We start from the raw sequence: 10218 nt of genomic DNA, 5'->3' as shown, positions 1-10218 counted from the left end.
ATTAATAAGAATTCAACTAATCTGCTGTATAGATTTTAAGTGGGTCACTTAGGAGGAGAGGATATCTTCAAATTTCTGATATAAACATGTTGAGTAAGCTATAGGTGTATATAAGTATCCAAGTGTGTATATAATGATTCTCCACTGATTTTATAGAGAAGAACTATATTTCCAGTAATCTTCCCCTAAATATTGTGGGAAATAATTCTGTTTTAGTGAATAAGCTAATTAAAGTCTATCCAGACCACCATGTTTTTATTTACAGTGACTATATATATCCATGATTTTGACATAGAGTATAATTCTGATGTTACTTATTTCAATATGCCTTGTATATATTAGCTGCTTAGAAGAGAGTCGCTTTTTGGTTGAAAAGTATTTCTAGGCTGAGCAAGGTAGCTCATGCCTATAATCCAAACACTTTGGGAGGCCAAGGCAGGAGGATCACTTGAGGTCAGGAGTTCAAGACCAGCCTGGGCAATATAGTGAGACCTCATCTCTACAAAAAATGTTTATTAAAAAAAAAAAAAAGCCCAGCATGGTGGTGCACACCTGTAGTTCTAGCTACTCAAGAGGCTAAGGTGGGAGGATTGCTTTGAGGACGGGAGTTTGACACTGCAGTGAGGTATGATCATGCCGCCACACTTGACTGATAGAGTGAGACTTTGTCTCTTAAAAAAAAAAAAGGTATTTCTACAATTTTTCCAAAAAGTCTGTATTTATTTAAATAATTGAACTATCAAATACTGTTCTGAAAATAAAACCTCTCTAGGATAATTTATTGATGCTTATTTGATTGCTGTAACAGAAAGTCAATTATTGTACAATTTGAATTGTAATGATGTGATTATTTGTCTGTGCCATGTAATATGCATGTAAAACGTAAAATCTGTTTTCAAAACTGGATCTATTTAACCAAAGACTATTTCATTCCTGATATGATTTGTGTGCCTGATTAAATGAAATTATGATATCAATATATAGTCCTTTCATGTCATACTACAAATTACCATTACTAGAGGTTCTAAGAAAATAGACACGACTACAGAGAATCCGCAGTTAATTTTCCAATAGAAAAGAAAGAATTAGGCCAGGCGCGCTAGCTCACGCCTGTAATCCCAGCACTTTGGGAGGCTGAGGCGGGTGGATCACCTGAGATCTGGAGTTGGAGACCAGCCTGGCCAACATGGTGAAACCCCGTCTCTACTAAAAATACAAAAATTAGCTGGGGTTGGTGGTGGGTACCTGTAATCCCAGGTACTTGGGAGGCTGAGGCAGGAGAATCGGTTCAACTCGGGAGGCAGAGGTTACAGTGAGCCGAGACTGTGCCATTGCACTCCAGCCTGGGCGACAAGAGCGAAACTCAGTCTCAAAAAAATTAAAAAAAAAGAAAAAGAAAAGAAAGAATTAGCCAGGTTACTTTTGTTGATTTCTTAAGGCACTGAGTAAAATGCACCTAATTTGCAGACTCGAAAATGCCAATGTAGCCACGCTTTGGTATTCCCACTCTTGAAAATATTTGCCATTTTCAACATAGTTGTTATTCCTGGAGTTCAGGGCTAGGAAAAAGCCCCATCCCACTGATGAACAAACATGCACAAGGGGTCACACATACAAAGTGTGGCAAAAAATGATGTGTGCCCACGAGGTCAACCCTGGGTGACTGTAGCTTCCACAGACCACCTGCCAACACCCTGGCTTCTCCAGGATATTCTTGTCCTCCACTTAGGGTGACAAACTGGCCTGGTTCACCTAGGAATGAGGAGGTTCCTGGAACGTGGGGCTCTCAGTAGTGAAGTCAGGAAAATCCTAGCATACTGAGAGAGGTTGGTACCCCTCCCTTGATGCCACCTCTCAGTCTCCCACATCCTGGGCCACCCCCTGGAGCAGGCCATCTCCAGGGTGACCCACTTCTGACCATGCACTCAGACATCTCCACCCACACTTCTGTCCTTCCAGCCTTTCTCCCCTGCCGCCAGAGCACTTGCTCAGGAAGGTGACCGACAACAGGATGGGATTGCAGTGGAGAACATGGCCAGGCCCTTCACTCAAGATACGAATGGTTTCTAAACAGTAAGTAAACAAGCACGCTTGGACCCCAGGTCATCATTCTGTAGATTCAGTGCCCCATCCCTTCAGCCAGTAGTCTCAACATTCCCACTGTTTTCATCAGAACCACATGGCAAACTCCAGCCTGGAGAAATTCAGCATTCATCTCTGCAGCTGAATAACATTCACAAGGATTGCTTTGGCCTTAAATCCAAGGGCTGCCATCCCTGACTAGGCCCTCCCTGTAGCAGGGCTTTCCCTGCAGCTGTCTCCCACCCTCTCCTATATGCTCCCGGGGAAATGGGCTCTCTCCAATAAGCACTCCCTCAAATCCCTGGAGAATTCCTCCAGTGGCTGCAGCCCCTTCCCCCTCCTGCCTGCCCTGCTGGATGGTTTTCCAGGGCATGGTTCCCCAGCCTGGATGTGGGCAGGAGTGGGTCCAGACTCATCCCAGGTAGAGACAGGTGTGATGGAAGAAGGGGAAACAAGGGGGCATTTAAGGTGTTTTTTTTCCTTTCTTTTTTTTTTTTTCCTTTTTTTTGAGACAGAGTCTTGCTCTGTCACCCAGGCTGGAGTGCAATGGTGTGATCTCGGCTCACTGCAACCTCTGCCTCCCGGGTTCTAAGCAATTCTGCCTTAGCCTCCGAGTAGCTGGGATAACAGGTGCGCGCAACCACACCCGGCTAATTTTGTATTTTTAGTAGAGATGGGGTTTCACCATGTTGGCCAGGCTGGTCTCGAACTCCTGACATCAGGTGATCCACCCGCCTCAGCCTCCCAAAGTGCGGGGATTACAGGCGTGAGCCACTGCGCCCAGCCGTTTAGGGTGTTTTCTAAGAGCGGATAGGGTGGGAAGGAAGGTAGTGCAGGCAGCAGGCGGCTGTGACAGCTGCAGCGGGGGACCTGAGACCACGATCTGGAAGGCCCACCATTGTCCACAGTGAGACATGTGAACGCCCAGTTCCAGAGAGATGACAGCGATGACAAGGCCAGGCTGAAGCTGTGGCAATGGACGGTGGAGGTGACCGGGAACATGGTGGCTGGGGTGAGCCAGATGCCGCAGTCACAGTGAAGGTGAGCAGGAGGGGCGAGGCGAGCAGAGAGGAGGGAAGAGGCTGACTGGCAGCCATGGGGGTAAGGGAGGGTGCTGCCATCCTGCTTGTCGGCTACTGCTGAGGGCTACTGATGTGAACTTTCAAGGAGCGGGGTTGTTTCGTGTTGCTTTACCGGAGGAGGAATGATCTGCAAAGCATGAACATAGCTTTATAATAGACTAACGTAGCTTGAATCCACTGTTTCTTAGCTTGGTGAATTTCGGGAACGAGTGAATCCTTCGAATCTCAGTTTCGTCCCGTGTAAAATGGGATAATTATTATGCAATGCCTGGCATGCCATAAAGGTTACAGACGGTGGCATTATAGGACTTCTCATTTGCATATCGTATAGATGACGTTTGTCCACGTGTCAGTCGCCTTAGCAAGACTGGGAGCCAGTAGATGGGCTGATTTTGCACACGCCCATTTATGGCTCCTGGTAGGTGCTCAGCAAATGACTAGAAAGAAGGGATGAGTTTGTTTTCTGAGGGCTTTGGGCCGGAGCCTCTGCGCAGGTCTCAGTGGGTAGCCTCACGGACACGCTTGCTTTTTTCCTGCTCCCCCGCGACTCCGTCCCTCGCCTTCTTACCCCGCCTCACTGAGGTGTCCCACCCTCCTAACCACTTCCAGATTAGCCGCTGAGCCTCCCGGAGTTTCTGATCAACTCCCGGGTTTGCAAGCCTGGCAATTTTTCACTGCAGCCAAGGCAAAGAACCACTGCGCCCCCTGGTGGCTCCATCTTGGAAACCTCGCCTTTCCCGGAGCCCAGCATCCTGCCAGGAGCTAGGTGCAGACATTAACCTCATCTAGTGTTCACATCCACCCTGCAAGAAAGAAATGCTTCAGTTTTTCACATGGGAAACCTGACGCTCAGCAAGCTCACAGACCTGCGCTCCTGGGCTTCCAGGGCCAGGGAGGAGGCTGAGCAGGTATTAAACCCATGACTGACTCCAACCTCCTTTCTCTCCTCTCAATGCTTTGGGGGTTTCCAGAACACAGTCAGACCTATTTTCCCCTCCTTGAGTTTTCCCTCTCTTCCTTCCGTTCTCAGCACCCCACCCTCTCCCTGCTCCCGACAGTGGCTGTCCCTGGCAGTGGCCCCAGGCTCAGGGAGGAGCAGCTCCAGCGGACCGAGACCAGGCTCCATCTGCATCCTTCACAAGCCGTGTCTTCCCTGGTCCTCACGGCGACCCTGTGAGGCAAGTCTTCCTATTCTCGCTAATTGCCAACTCAGAAGCTGCCCAGAATCACACAGGTAATAATTGGTCCATTGTGAGCCCAGGTTCATGCTCTGAACTACCACCCAATAGTCTTACCCTGGCGTATTTATGTATTTTTTGGTATTCGGCTGTGATTGAAATTTTGATTTTAATTCAATGATACTTAAAAGAACCATAACTTCAGTGTGGACTCATGATGGCCTGTAGCCAGGCTGGGGAGCTTTGGCCCCGCCCCGGCTCCACCCCTTCCTTTCTTGGGTCTTTTGCTTTGTCGTCCCTACCAACCTCTCTATAGCGAATCCCCTGGATTAAACCTCTCTCTGTTTGAAATAGTGTGTTTGTTTTCCTGATTGGACGCTGACTGACAGGTCTCCTAACAGACATTTTCAGGGCACTGATCTCTTAATTTCTCATGGAATGAAGGCATTTGTTCTATCATAACCACATTTCACATTTCCTGTGTCATCTTATTATATTTTAATTACTTCTGAAACCAGGCTCTGGATCTGTCTTAGTATGAAAGCCATTCATTTTTAATAGATCCTTTTTTTGTTTGTTTGTTTGAGACAAAGTCTGGCTTTCTCGCCCAGGCTGGAGTGCAGTGGTGCGATCTCGGCTCACTGCAACTTCCGCCTCCCAGGTTCAAGCGATTCTCGTGCCTCAGCCTCTGGAGTAGCTGGGATTACAGGCACCCACCACCACGCCCGGCTAATTTTTGTATTTTTAGTAGAGACGGGGTTTCGCTATGTTGACCAGGCTGGTCTGAAGCTCCTGACCTCCAGTGATCCGTCAGCCTCGTGCTGGGATTACAGGCGTGAGCCCAGATACTTTTGAAAGAATCAAGTAGTTGACCTAAAAGTGTTTGGGTACAAAAAAAAAAAAATAGTATGAATGTTTTGGGTTTTTTGTTTGGTTTTTAACAGAAAAATTTTTTATTGTATTCATCAATGGTGTACTATATTCTGCAAAAATAGCTGGTGATATTTTTATAAAGACCCAAACAATTCTCCTTCCAGACGTTTTATTGAGAAAGTAAAAATCAAGTCAGATTGAGAAAGGAAAAATCTTCCCTGCTATGAAATCAGGCTAGCCTAACATAGACAAACTTGCTGCTGCAAAGTTAACTGGAAACAATGTTTCTCCCAGGGTCAAGCTACATCTGTAAAATGTCACAAACCCGGTTTTAAGTGATTTCTGCTTTCTGCCTCAGTGAGAAACCTTGTTCTGAAGTCTTACACAGTCAGAAACTTAGCTGCTTGAAATCAAATCAGTAAAAATGGAATGTTCCACTTTTGCCTGGAGGATCCAAGTCTTTTAACATAGAGAAGCAGCCTCAATCTCCCACTCAGATGCAGGCTGCAGACAAGGGTTCTAGACACAACACAGCAAAGCTATCTTAACTTCCTAATTTCTAAGAAACAGAGAACTTTGCAGTTTAGGCCCAATGCTGAGCCCTAACCCACAGCCTGTTTGCCTGGACTCCATCAAAACATTGCTTCATTTAAGTTTTACCTAAGGGCCTCCCTTCCCCCAAATCACATAACCTTATCTCTTCTTTCTTTGGTGAAATGCCCAGTAGTTCCACTGACATGCAGTCTCCCTCATTTCCAAAAGCCAATAATCCTGATTTCATTGGACTTCTGTCCTGTCCATCAGATCTGTCCTGATGGCCTTTGGCTAGGACAGTATCCACAGACCTAAATGCTCGCACTTCATAACCAAGGCACCCCACACTCCTCCCTAGCCACCAGGAAAGCCAAGTGATTATTCAGAGTTGTTCGATGAGCATGCAAACAGAAGGTATTATTCACCCAAATTCAGAAACAGGCAAGTAAGTTCATCTTTCTTTTCCAACAGACAATGCAGACAAGTTGCTCTCATAATCCAGACGTAGTGCCTCTCTCCTGCTAGGAGACAGGGATGGGGAAATGCTTAATATCACTGATGAAGCTGTATTTCAAGATATTGTACTATAAGCCATAAGATACTCTATCTCCAACAATGTATTATATATTGATTTAATTAGAACTACTCATTAAGTCCCGGGATGACCTGCCATGGCAACCAACAATTTCCAAATACAATGCTTAAGTAATCCAGATTATATCTCACTGTTTTCATTATCTATTGCTGTGTAACAAATTACCCCCAAAATGTAACAGCTTGAAACAACAAACATGTATTATGTCATGCAGTTTCTAAGGCCAGCAATGCATATTATGCACACTGCTAGAATTTTTAGGGAGTTCAAATCCAGGTAAAAATAAATGTGATACTATAATGCCTAACCTTGTTTTTTTACTAACCCTATTTTCAAATTTTCCCTTTTTGTCTCCTTAATTACCTAGCCTTGTTTCCCATATGAATAAGACTCTCCCTTAGCTGGGAGAGCCGGACAAACTCCATCTGGCCCCTTGATTTACAAGATGTTAAGGGCTCCTTACCCAATCCCCTTCCTCAAGGCGTTAACCTGTGTAAGCAGATCCTTAGCATTTCAAAGGAGCCCAATTAACTGATAAGGTACTGGAACAAACAATGTATGAAGTTCCCAGGATTTTGCTCAAAAAGATAACAACATAAAGCCTTGAGTTTGTGTCCAGCATAGCATCCATATCTAACTCTAATAAAGGATTTAGAGCCCCGCACCTGGTTCCGTTGCTTTTTTTGTAACCATTTGTCTTTTAAATTGTTTATCTCTCTGTAACTATTTGTTTTTTTATTCTTTCATGTTTTTACTTCTGTAGAATTATTGCATTTGAGCTCCCCTCCCCTTCCTAAACCAAGGTATAAAAGTTAATCAAGCCCCTTCCTCGGGGCCAAGAGAATTTTGAGCGTTAGCCATCTCTTTGGCCACCGGCTTAAATAAAGGACTCTTAATTCGTCTCAAAGTGTGGCGTTTTCTCTAACTTGCTTGGGTATAACAATACTATTCCTTATTTAATGAAGATATTATCTACTTCAGTAAGTTCATATGAATGCAAACTTGTGGAAGATTTTGTTGTTGTGTGTTTTAGTGTAACAGCATATTCATGTTCCTCAGGTTAGTAATACAAATAGAATTTGTGTTATGCTCCAATGAAACAGGAGAATTCCCTGATTCCCCTCATAGGACATGTGACAGGGGTGTCGCCTGTTTGGTTGCCCAGCAGCTCAAACCCCTAAAGGCAGCATGCAGATGGGCAGGCACAGAGGCTCACCCAAGCCCTTTTGGGCTCTGGCCCCACAGCAGCATCTAAGGATGGGTGTCTTCGACTCCCAACACCCAAGTGGGCATGTGTTACCAAGCTCTTTTAGATTTGCCGTCTGCAGATGGCTTGTGTGTTCATCAGCTCAACGGACCCTCTGCCTTATCGCAAGGGGGATATCCACTTCCATGATCCGATCACCTCCCGCTAGGCCCCTCCTCCAGCACTAAAGATCAGAATTCAACATGAGATTTGGGTGGGGACACACAGCCAAACCATATCAGGGGTCTTGTTATTTTGCCCAGGCTGGTCTCAAACTCCTGGGCTCAAGCAATCTTCCTGCCTCAGCCTCCCACATAGCTGGGATTACAGATGTGCACCACCACTCCAAGCTTTTATTTTCATAACATGTATTATAGTCAGCTTCTCTATACAATATTTAGGTTGCTGGTTAGAACTAATATAGTCTAGTGTTTAGCATGCACATTGATATCTTAATTCAAAGAATTGCTCTTTTCTGATTCCAAAAGCTAACTATCTGGGTAGTTATAGGATCTGAGTACTAATTTCATGACTCACAGGAATGGCAGGAAGAAATGAAAAAAATGCCTAGTGAACGGGCTTGCCAGGGGAAGGGGAAAACTAACCCAGAAATATCAACTCTGAGACATAGCCCAAGAAAATGATTAGATTTCAAAGACAGAGATTAAATCCCAAAGCCCCCAGGCAAAAATATTAGATAACTTAGAAAAGCAAGAGAATTAGTCTGGAATCAAACTTTTCAAAGCCAAAATACAAACAAAGCAACAACAGGCATTATTTAAAAAAAAAAAAAAAAAAAGAAAGAAAGTATGATCCAAGGATTTTATACCCAAATTGTCCTTTAAATATCAAGGCTAAAGAAACAGTTTTCACCAGATAATAACTGAGAGAAATCTGTACCTATCTACTTTTCTTGAAGAATCTACTAGAGAATCACTGTTTTCTGCATGTTTGTTTATTTGTTGTTTTCTGTTTTGAGACAGAGTCTCGCTCTTGTCACCCAGGCTGGAGTACAATCGTGCAATCTCGGCTCACTGCAACCTCCACCTCCTGGGGTTCAAGCGATTCTCTTGCCTCAGCCTCCTGAGAAGCTGGGATTACAGGTGCCTGTTACCACGCCCAGCTGATTTTTTGTATTTTTAGTAGAGACAGAGTTTCACCATGTTGGCCAGGCCAGGTCTCAAACTCCTGACCTCAGGTGATCCACCTGCCTCGGCCTCCCAAAGAGCTCAGATTACAGGCATGAGCCATCACACCCGGCCAAGAATCACTGTTATCTAACCAAATGATGACTGGGAAAACTTTAGCAATCAGATTGATGGTGAGCATTTAAGAACATAGAAGTATACCTCTAAGATTAAAACAAAAATGAGACAAATGTGGAAGACTAATGTACAAATGTTATGACAAAGTTGAAATAAGACAAGTAACATATGGGAGAAAGGAGTGAGAGTGAGGAAAATAGAATTAGCTCATTGAGTCCAGGCGTAGTGGCTCACGCCTGTAATCCCAGCACTTTGGGAGGCCAAAGCGAGCGGATCACTTGAGGTCAGGAGTTCGAGACCAGCCTGGCCAGCACGGTGAAACCCATCTCTACTAAAAATACAAAAAATTAGCTGGGCATAGTGGTGCATGCCTGTAATCCCAGCTACTCGGGAGGCTGAGGCAAAAGAATCGCTTGAACCCAGGAGGTGGAGGTTGCAGTGAGCCGAGATCGCACCACTGCACTCCAGCCTGGGCAACAGAGCAAGACTCCATTTCAAAAAAAAAAAAGAGACTGATTTTAAAAAATAAACCAGATAGTAAAAATTAAGCAAGGAAACAGGGGAGCAAGTGAATTTTAAAATGTACAAGGAGGCCAGGTGTGGTGGCTCACGCCTGTAATCCCAGAACTTTGGGAGGCTAAGGCAAGAAGATCACTCGAGCCCAGAGGTTCAAGACCAACCTGGGCAGCATAGTGAGACCTCATCTCTACAAAACAATTAAAAAGTTAGCCAGGCATGGTGGCGTGTGCCTGTGGTCCCAGCTAATTGGGAGGCTGTGCTGAGACCTCAGCTTTAGCTCATTGAGAACAGTTTCAGAATTCTGATTTCCAAAACTGCAGGACGATAAATCTGTGTCATTTTTAGCCATTGATTTTGTGGTCATTTGTTACAGAAGCAGTAGGAAATGAGTGCAGTACATTTTTTTTTTTTTTTAGACGGAGTCTTGCCCTGTGGCCCAGGCTGGAGGGCAGTGGCATGATCTCGGCTCACTGCAACCTCTGTCTCCCAGGTTCAAGAGATCCTCCCACCTCAGCCTCCCGAGTAGCTGGAATTACAGGCGTGTGCCACCATGCCCGGCTGATTTTTGTATTCTTAGTAGAGACGAGGTTTCGCCATGTTGGTCAGGCTGGTCTCAAACTCCTGACCTAAGATGATCCACCTGCCTTGACCTCCCAAAGTGCTGGGATTACAGGCATAAGCCACCATGCCCGGCCAAGTGCAGTAGATATTGATGACAAATTCGTTCTCATGAAAAATGAATAAAAGCTGGAGGATAGGATCCAGTTAACAACAAAACTCAGTTCACATGAATAAATTAGACCTTGCTCAATTCAATTGAATAAGATGCCCTGTAAGATTTTTT

General features: G+C 44.9%; 1 long non-coding RNA gene across 1 annotated transcript; it reads left to right on the top strand.

Annotated features, from left to right (window-relative positions):
• The first annotated feature begins 3463 nt into the window (after positions 1 to 3463).
• Positions 3464 to 9912, top strand: LOC129057519 (uncharacterized). Its single transcript, XR_008522098.1, has 3 exons — positions 3464 to 4072; positions 4223 to 4398; positions 9791 to 9912. It is a non-coding gene; the product is annotated as an uncharacterized LOC129057519 (long non-coding RNA).
• Positions 9913 to 10218: the final 306 nt, after the last annotated feature.

The sequence above is a fragment of the Pongo abelii genome, chromosome 12 (genome assembly GCF_028885655.2).
Source record: "Pongo abelii isolate AG06213 chromosome 12, NHGRI_mPonAbe1-v2.0_pri, whole genome shotgun sequence".
NCBI lineage: Eukaryota > Metazoa > Chordata > Mammalia > Primates > Hominidae > Pongo > Pongo abelii.
This window is presented reverse-complemented; position numbering and strand designations above follow the sequence as displayed.